Source organism: Apium graveolens, chromosome 2 (assembly GCF_009905375.1).
Source record: "Apium graveolens cultivar Ventura chromosome 2, ASM990537v1, whole genome shotgun sequence".
Classification (NCBI taxonomy): domain Eukaryota; kingdom Viridiplantae; phylum Streptophyta; class Magnoliopsida; order Apiales; family Apiaceae; genus Apium; species Apium graveolens.
In genome coordinates this window covers 75,790,762-75,797,294 of record NC_133648.1, presented here as the reverse complement: position 1 = coordinate 75,797,294, position 6,533 = coordinate 75,790,762, and the positions used below count along the sequence as shown (strand labels likewise).

Sequence of the window (6,533 nt, the reverse complement as noted above, 5' to 3'; positions counted from 1 at the left end):
CTGCATTCTTCCGTGAGAGCAACGGTTTCAAGGTCATCCAGTTTCACCTTCCTTGAAAGAATAGTCTTCATAAACTTCGCATAACTAGGCATTTGTTCCAGAGCCTCAGCGAAAGGTATATTGATGTGAAGTTTCTTGAACACCTCCAGAAACTTCCCGAACTGTCTATCCAGCTTTTGTTGCTGCAATCTCTTAGGAAAAGGTGGTGGAGGATAGAGCTTTTTCTCCCCTGTATTAGCCTCAGGCAGAGTGTGTTCAACAGTAGTCTTCTTTGGTTCCGCCGCTTTCTCCTTTTGCTTAGATTCTTCATCTCTAACTTCAGCTTCGACTTCTTTTGCCTTTTCAGCATCAGCTACTTTTCCAGACCTTAAGGTGCCTTGACTTGCTCTTTAGCTTCCTTCCTGCCTGGTACTTCCGTGTCACTGGGAAGAGTGCCAGGTTGACGATTGAGCACTGCATTGGCTAATTGACCGATTTGATTTTCCAAGGTCTTGATAGAAACCGCCTGACTCTTGCACAACAGCTTAAGTTCCTCAAAATCAGCACTAGTAGGTGCAGCTGCACTTCCCTGTTGAGGATATGATTGCCTTGTAGCATACTGCTGTGGTTGTTGGAATCCAGGTGGGTTAAACTGTTTACTTACTACTTGCTGATATGGTGGCTGAATAGCATTCTGATTATTCCCCCAGCTGAAATTTGGATGATTTCTGTTGTTAGGATGATAGGTCGCTGGCACAGGCTGCTGTTGTCGCTGATAATTATTCACATACTGAACAGATTCGTTGACAAGAGAACACTGATCCGTAGCATGAGAACCTGCACAAAGCTCACAAACCATACCTATTTGATTAACTCCATACGTAGCCAAAGAATCAACCTTCATTGATAGCGCTTGGAGCTGGGCTGCAATAGCGGTGGCTGCATCAACTTCCAGAATACCTGCTACCTTGCCTGACGTCATCCTCTGAGTTGGGTTTTGATGCTCATTTGCAGCCATTGTCTCTATAAGATTATACGCCTCAGTATAGCTTTTAGCCCATAAGGCGCCTCTAGCTGCTGCATCGAGCATGGGCCGAGATTGGGCCCCCAAACCATTATAAAAACCAGTGATTACCATCCAATCCGGCATTCCATGATGTGGACATTTTCTCAACATTTCCTTGCAGCATTCTCAAGCCTCGCACATAGATTCTGTAGGTTGCTGCGCAAACTGAGTAAGAGCACTCCTCATAGCAGCAGTCTTTGCCATTGGATAAAACTTCACCAGAAACTTTTGCGCAAGATCTTGCCACGTAGTGATGGACCCAGCTGGTTCAGAATGTAACCAGTCTTTAGCCTTATCCCTCAGTGAGAATGGGAAAAGCCTCAACTTGATAGCCTCATCAGTCACGCCATTATACTTAAAAGTGCTGCAGATCTCGACAAAATTCCTTATGTGCATGTTGGGGTCTTCAGTTGCCGCTCCTCCAAAAGAAACAGAATTCTGCACCATCTGAATAGTGCCCGGCTTGATTTCAAAGGTGTTAGCTTGAATAGCCGGATGAAGGATGCTTGACTGAATGTCATCAATTTTAGGCCGAGAAAAATCCATAAGAGCTGGATCAGCTTGAACAATACGATCTCCCATGTTTACTGGTTCTTTCTGCTCAGTTCCTGAATCCGAATCCTCAAAATCTAACTTCTTAGGAGTATCAAGAACTTCGTCTTTCTCCTCAGCTGTATCTAAGGTCCTCTTGCGAGCACGAGAACGAGTTTGCATAAACGCTTGCTAAAGTACCTGAAACACAACCGAAAAGAGTAATTAACTACTACTTCCTAATCACTGAGTCCTAATGACCAATGATGGTAAGTACATAAACTAAACAAATACGCCGAGTCCCCGGCAGCGGCGCCAAAAACTTGTTAGGGCGAAATCACGCACTAATATTCACGCAAGTATACGCGTTCGCAAATAATATAGAATACTTTCTAGTTCGTTCCCTCAGAGACTCAGACTAAGTTTTGTCTAATTAAACTCACTCACCAATGTATGACTACTTCTCAATGTTAAGATAATAACACTTAAAATTGTTGATTAAATATTAACTATAATTAACTACTTAATTAACCACTTAACTAACACTTCAACTTATCAATAATAAAATACTCATGAGATCACAACTTCATTATTACTTCCTTCTATAGCCATTGTTATAACCTTTAGCATGTGACAGTGATGATATTAATCGAATAATACGAAACTGATAAAAGCCAACTTTCATTGTACTAATACCATTCTACCAAGCATCCACAATTAAGATAGAAGTTGAATAGTCATCAATTATGTTGAGTTCCTATATGTCTACAGAAATTGACAACACAACGATTTAAGCACAAGTTATTCCTTTTGATTACATAGGGCAAATAAAACTGTTAGAGTTACCCACTAATCATGCACAACGTACATGAACCTATGCTAGCATGGCAAGTTCTAAATCTCAAGATCCACCGTCGCTTCACAAGAGATTAACACCCTATCTTATATGTTCGCGACGCATATAAGACGAATACGCACAACCAATACTAGATATCATGCAATCATCACACACTAAAGTATTAAACAATTAACTAAAGAATTTCATAATAAATCCGTTGCAACCCCATGATCACGATTAGCCCATAATAGAACTTATCGCCATCATGGGTTCATATGAAATCATGATAATCAACACAAGAAAATAATAACTAAACTAATTATATTAAAACAGAGTATGTCACAAGAGTAAATAAGCCAAAGCAAGAAAACTAGCATCCAACATTACAACGAAACAAGAATCACAAGAATATATGCTTCCTCTTCGCTGCAGTGTGCTAAATCGGTCTTCTTCCTTATCTCATTCGCTTCTTGCGCCAACACAATTTAAAACATAATCTCCTTCTTATTCTCTATGAAAACGTCTCAAATCTACTTATATAATAGTCTCATAAAACTCAGATTATATAGAAGTTGGAAGCCAAACAGAAGTAGAAGTCTAAAATAATTCAGCTTTTTCCCCGACCCTGCGCGGCCGCTCAGCATTTCTGCGCGGGCGCGCAAGGCTGCTGCGCGGCCGCTCAGCATTGCTGCGCGGGCGCGCAGGACCCTACTGGAAAAATTCCCAATTTGCTCCGTTTCTTCGCCGTAATCTGCCCGTTCTCTTCCTCTCGCAATGGTGAACACATGCCAAGGCTTATTCTTGATGATTCCTCCTCCGAAATGCAACTAATACCCTGAAATGCATAAACACTAGAAAAATGCATCAAATACAGAAAATACTTGATTTCAAGACACCAATTTAAGCCATTTTAAGACGTTCTAAGTGGTATAAAATGCCACTTATCAATAAGCTGCAAGCATTCTTTCTTTCTTAAAATATGTTGAACAATAGTCACAAGCATTGAGGCTTGTTTTCTGTAAACGGCAATGAAATGGGGACATGAGATAGTTAAATTTTATTAATGTATACGCATTTGCAGCATAATGAAATTTATTTTTTATCCTCTTCAAATTTTTCTTAAACTCGGTTTTAATGTTTCCAGGTAGATGAAAAATGTAGAACACGTGTGGTACTTTGTGATATACATTGTTAGATGCTTTTGTAATGCTTTTATGTCTATCTGACAGTATTATCATACCTTCCCTGACATCATAAGCTTTTTTAAATTTCACAAAAAACCATTCCCAAGATGTATCATTCTCTGAATCAACCACTACAAATACTAGAGGGAAAACTTTACCACCTGCATCTTGAGTTGCAGCCACCAGTAGAGTACCGCCGTGTGCGGATTTCAGAAATTTTCCATTAACAACGACAATAGGTAATCAAAAATTCTATCATTTAATAGAAGTGTGCAAAGCTAAGAATACGTACATAAAATATATATTTTTAGCCAGCTGAAGTTCAATTACGGAACCTGAAATATACAATTCAGAGTATGAATGAGTTGCATTTCCTCTCATAATATCCAAAGTTTTTTCTTTAGACCTCCAAACTTTGTTGTAATTTACATTAACATTATGAGCATGCCTCAAGTCATGTATAACATCCGCAACTATGTAACTCGTCTTTATGTTTGTGAACTTTTGTTTGATAGCATCTGCAATGATTGCTGTGGTTGCTTGCTTTTGACCTTTAAATTTTATATCAAGATCACAAGTATGATATTTCATAAATCTTTGAATTATAAACTGACTCGTATTGCCATTCCTTGATGAACGCAACATCCAATTACAATTATTGCTTTTGACCTTTAAATTTTATATCAATAGCATAAGTATGATCTTTCATGAATCTTCAAATTATAAACTGACTCGTATTGCCATTCCTTGATGCATACAACATCCAATTGCAAGACTTGTGCACTTCAAACTGGAAGTTGTTGTTGATAGCGTAGTGGTTGAAAATAATCTGCAGTGTGTCCTTATCTTAATATACTTGAAACTGTGAAATAGCTTGATGGTGTTTGTGTAGGATTTTATACATCACGGAAGCATGGTAAAACAATTTCTTGATATAAAATCCAAATAAAGGCATACAAATCGTGATTAAATCATAAGGGATCGTTTCTAACCTTTAAAAACGATCCAAAAACGACGAGCGGAGATCCCTAGCAGCTGCTCCTCAAGTGTGAAGCACTCCACCGGTATCCACCAAGAGATCAATGTGATGGAGGAGGAAGGGGTGGGAGAATCAGGGTTTTCTTAACTTTTTAGGTTAAAGCAAAAATAGGGTTTATAATAGTATATTTATAGGCAAAATTTCCAGCTGAAAATTTTCCCATAAAATATTATTATTATTAACCCTTTATTCTTATTAACCAATTAACTAATAATTAAAACACCTTTTAATTATTAATCCTTTTTCTAAACACATTAGAAATAATTCTCTCACTTGATTTAATTTCCAAAAATTAAATTCTTAATAATATTAAGAACTTTTTCTTAATTAATTTATAATCAATTAAATCTCATTTAATCAATTATTAAATTTTCCAATTAATTATTTATTATATAAATAAATAATTATTAGCCATTATTAATTAATTCCTCCACCATTAAATCATTCTCTTTTATGGTGTGACCCTGTAGGTTCAATATTAAGCCGGTAGTAGAAATAAATAATAATAAAACTATTTTATCATTATTTATATAAATTCTCTAATTCATTAAATATGATTAATTAATTAATCATATTTATTCTACATCGTGAGGGATACTTCTCAGCATATCGCGACTATCCGGATAATACGAATTCACTACTTAGAATACCAAGAACCCATTCAGTGAATAGTTACCGTACAATCAATTCCTTCTACCCTGTGATGTCACGATTAAATACAAGGCATGGAACTTGTGTCAAGCCTATCTTATTTAATCATATGCTTTCCCATTCACTATGCTTAGTTCTAATTAATGTAAATTATAAACTCCTTTCTAATTTCATTCATCTGGCCAGAGATTCCTGAACTAGCATAAGTGGATCAGCATTGAACATTCTCTTCCTTCACTGGAAGGGGTAGATCCTTTATTGATCATGCACTATCTTCGTGTACAAATTCCTATACCCAGTAGAGCCCTTATAATTGTCCCTGGAGACTAAAAACTAAAGCAAAGCATAGTTCAGTGTACACAAGATGACTATGATGATCTCAAGTCTAAGGGTACTTGTACAACTATCACTATGCGAACAACTGCTGACACGTGAGTGAACTCCATCAGTTGTTCAGCTGTGTGAGTCATGTTCAGTGAACTTATTCTATAATAAGCACCTACATACTAGCTATAATGTCACCACACAAATGTCTATGAGAACAGAAAGCCTTCATAATGAAGCAAGCATAGTATATACTGACCTTTGTGGATTATTAATTACCAGTTAGTAATCCTACGACCAGGAACTATTTAAGTTTAGAGTTATCATCTTTTAGGTCTCATTATTATGATCTCATCACAATCCAAAAAAAACTTTACTCTAAACTGTGGTATATCTTATTTAAACACTTAAAATAGATAGAGCCCGCAATAAAAACTAAACAAGTCTTTTATTAATATCAATGAAATCAAAATTGATTACATAAAAGTTATTCCTAAATCCTCATACATGATTGGACTTAGGACACATCTTTTTTAATCTCCCACTTGTACTAAAGCCAATCACTCTGGTATCTAATACCCATCTTGTCTTTATGACGATCAAAGTGACTTTGAGAAAGTGGCTTTGTTAAAGGGTCTTCTATGTTGTTATGTGTGTCAACTCTCTCGACGTTGACATCTCCTCTTTCAACAATCTCCCTAATTAGGTGAAAGCGCCGCAGGACATGTTTGGAATTTTTATGAGACCTAGGTTCCTTGGCTTGTGCTATTGCTGCGTTGTTATCACAATACAACATAATAGGCTCTTCAATGCTAGGAACAACTCCCAACTCAGAAACAAATTTCCTCATCCAAACGGCTTCTTTTGCAGCCTCACTTACAGCTATATATTCTGCTTCCGCTGTGGAGTCAGCCGTTGTAG

General features: G+C 37.0%; 1 non-coding gene across 1 annotated transcript; it reads left to right on the top strand.

The window, feature by feature from the left end:
* The first annotated feature begins 1,127 nt into the window (after positions 1 to 1,127).
* Positions 1,128 to 1,234, top strand: LOC141709912 (small nucleolar RNA R71). Its single transcript, XR_012570466.1, has one exon. It is a non-coding gene; the product is annotated as a small nucleolar RNA R71 (small nucleolar RNA).
* The last annotated feature ends 5,299 nt before the right edge of the window (positions 1,235 to 6,533 follow it).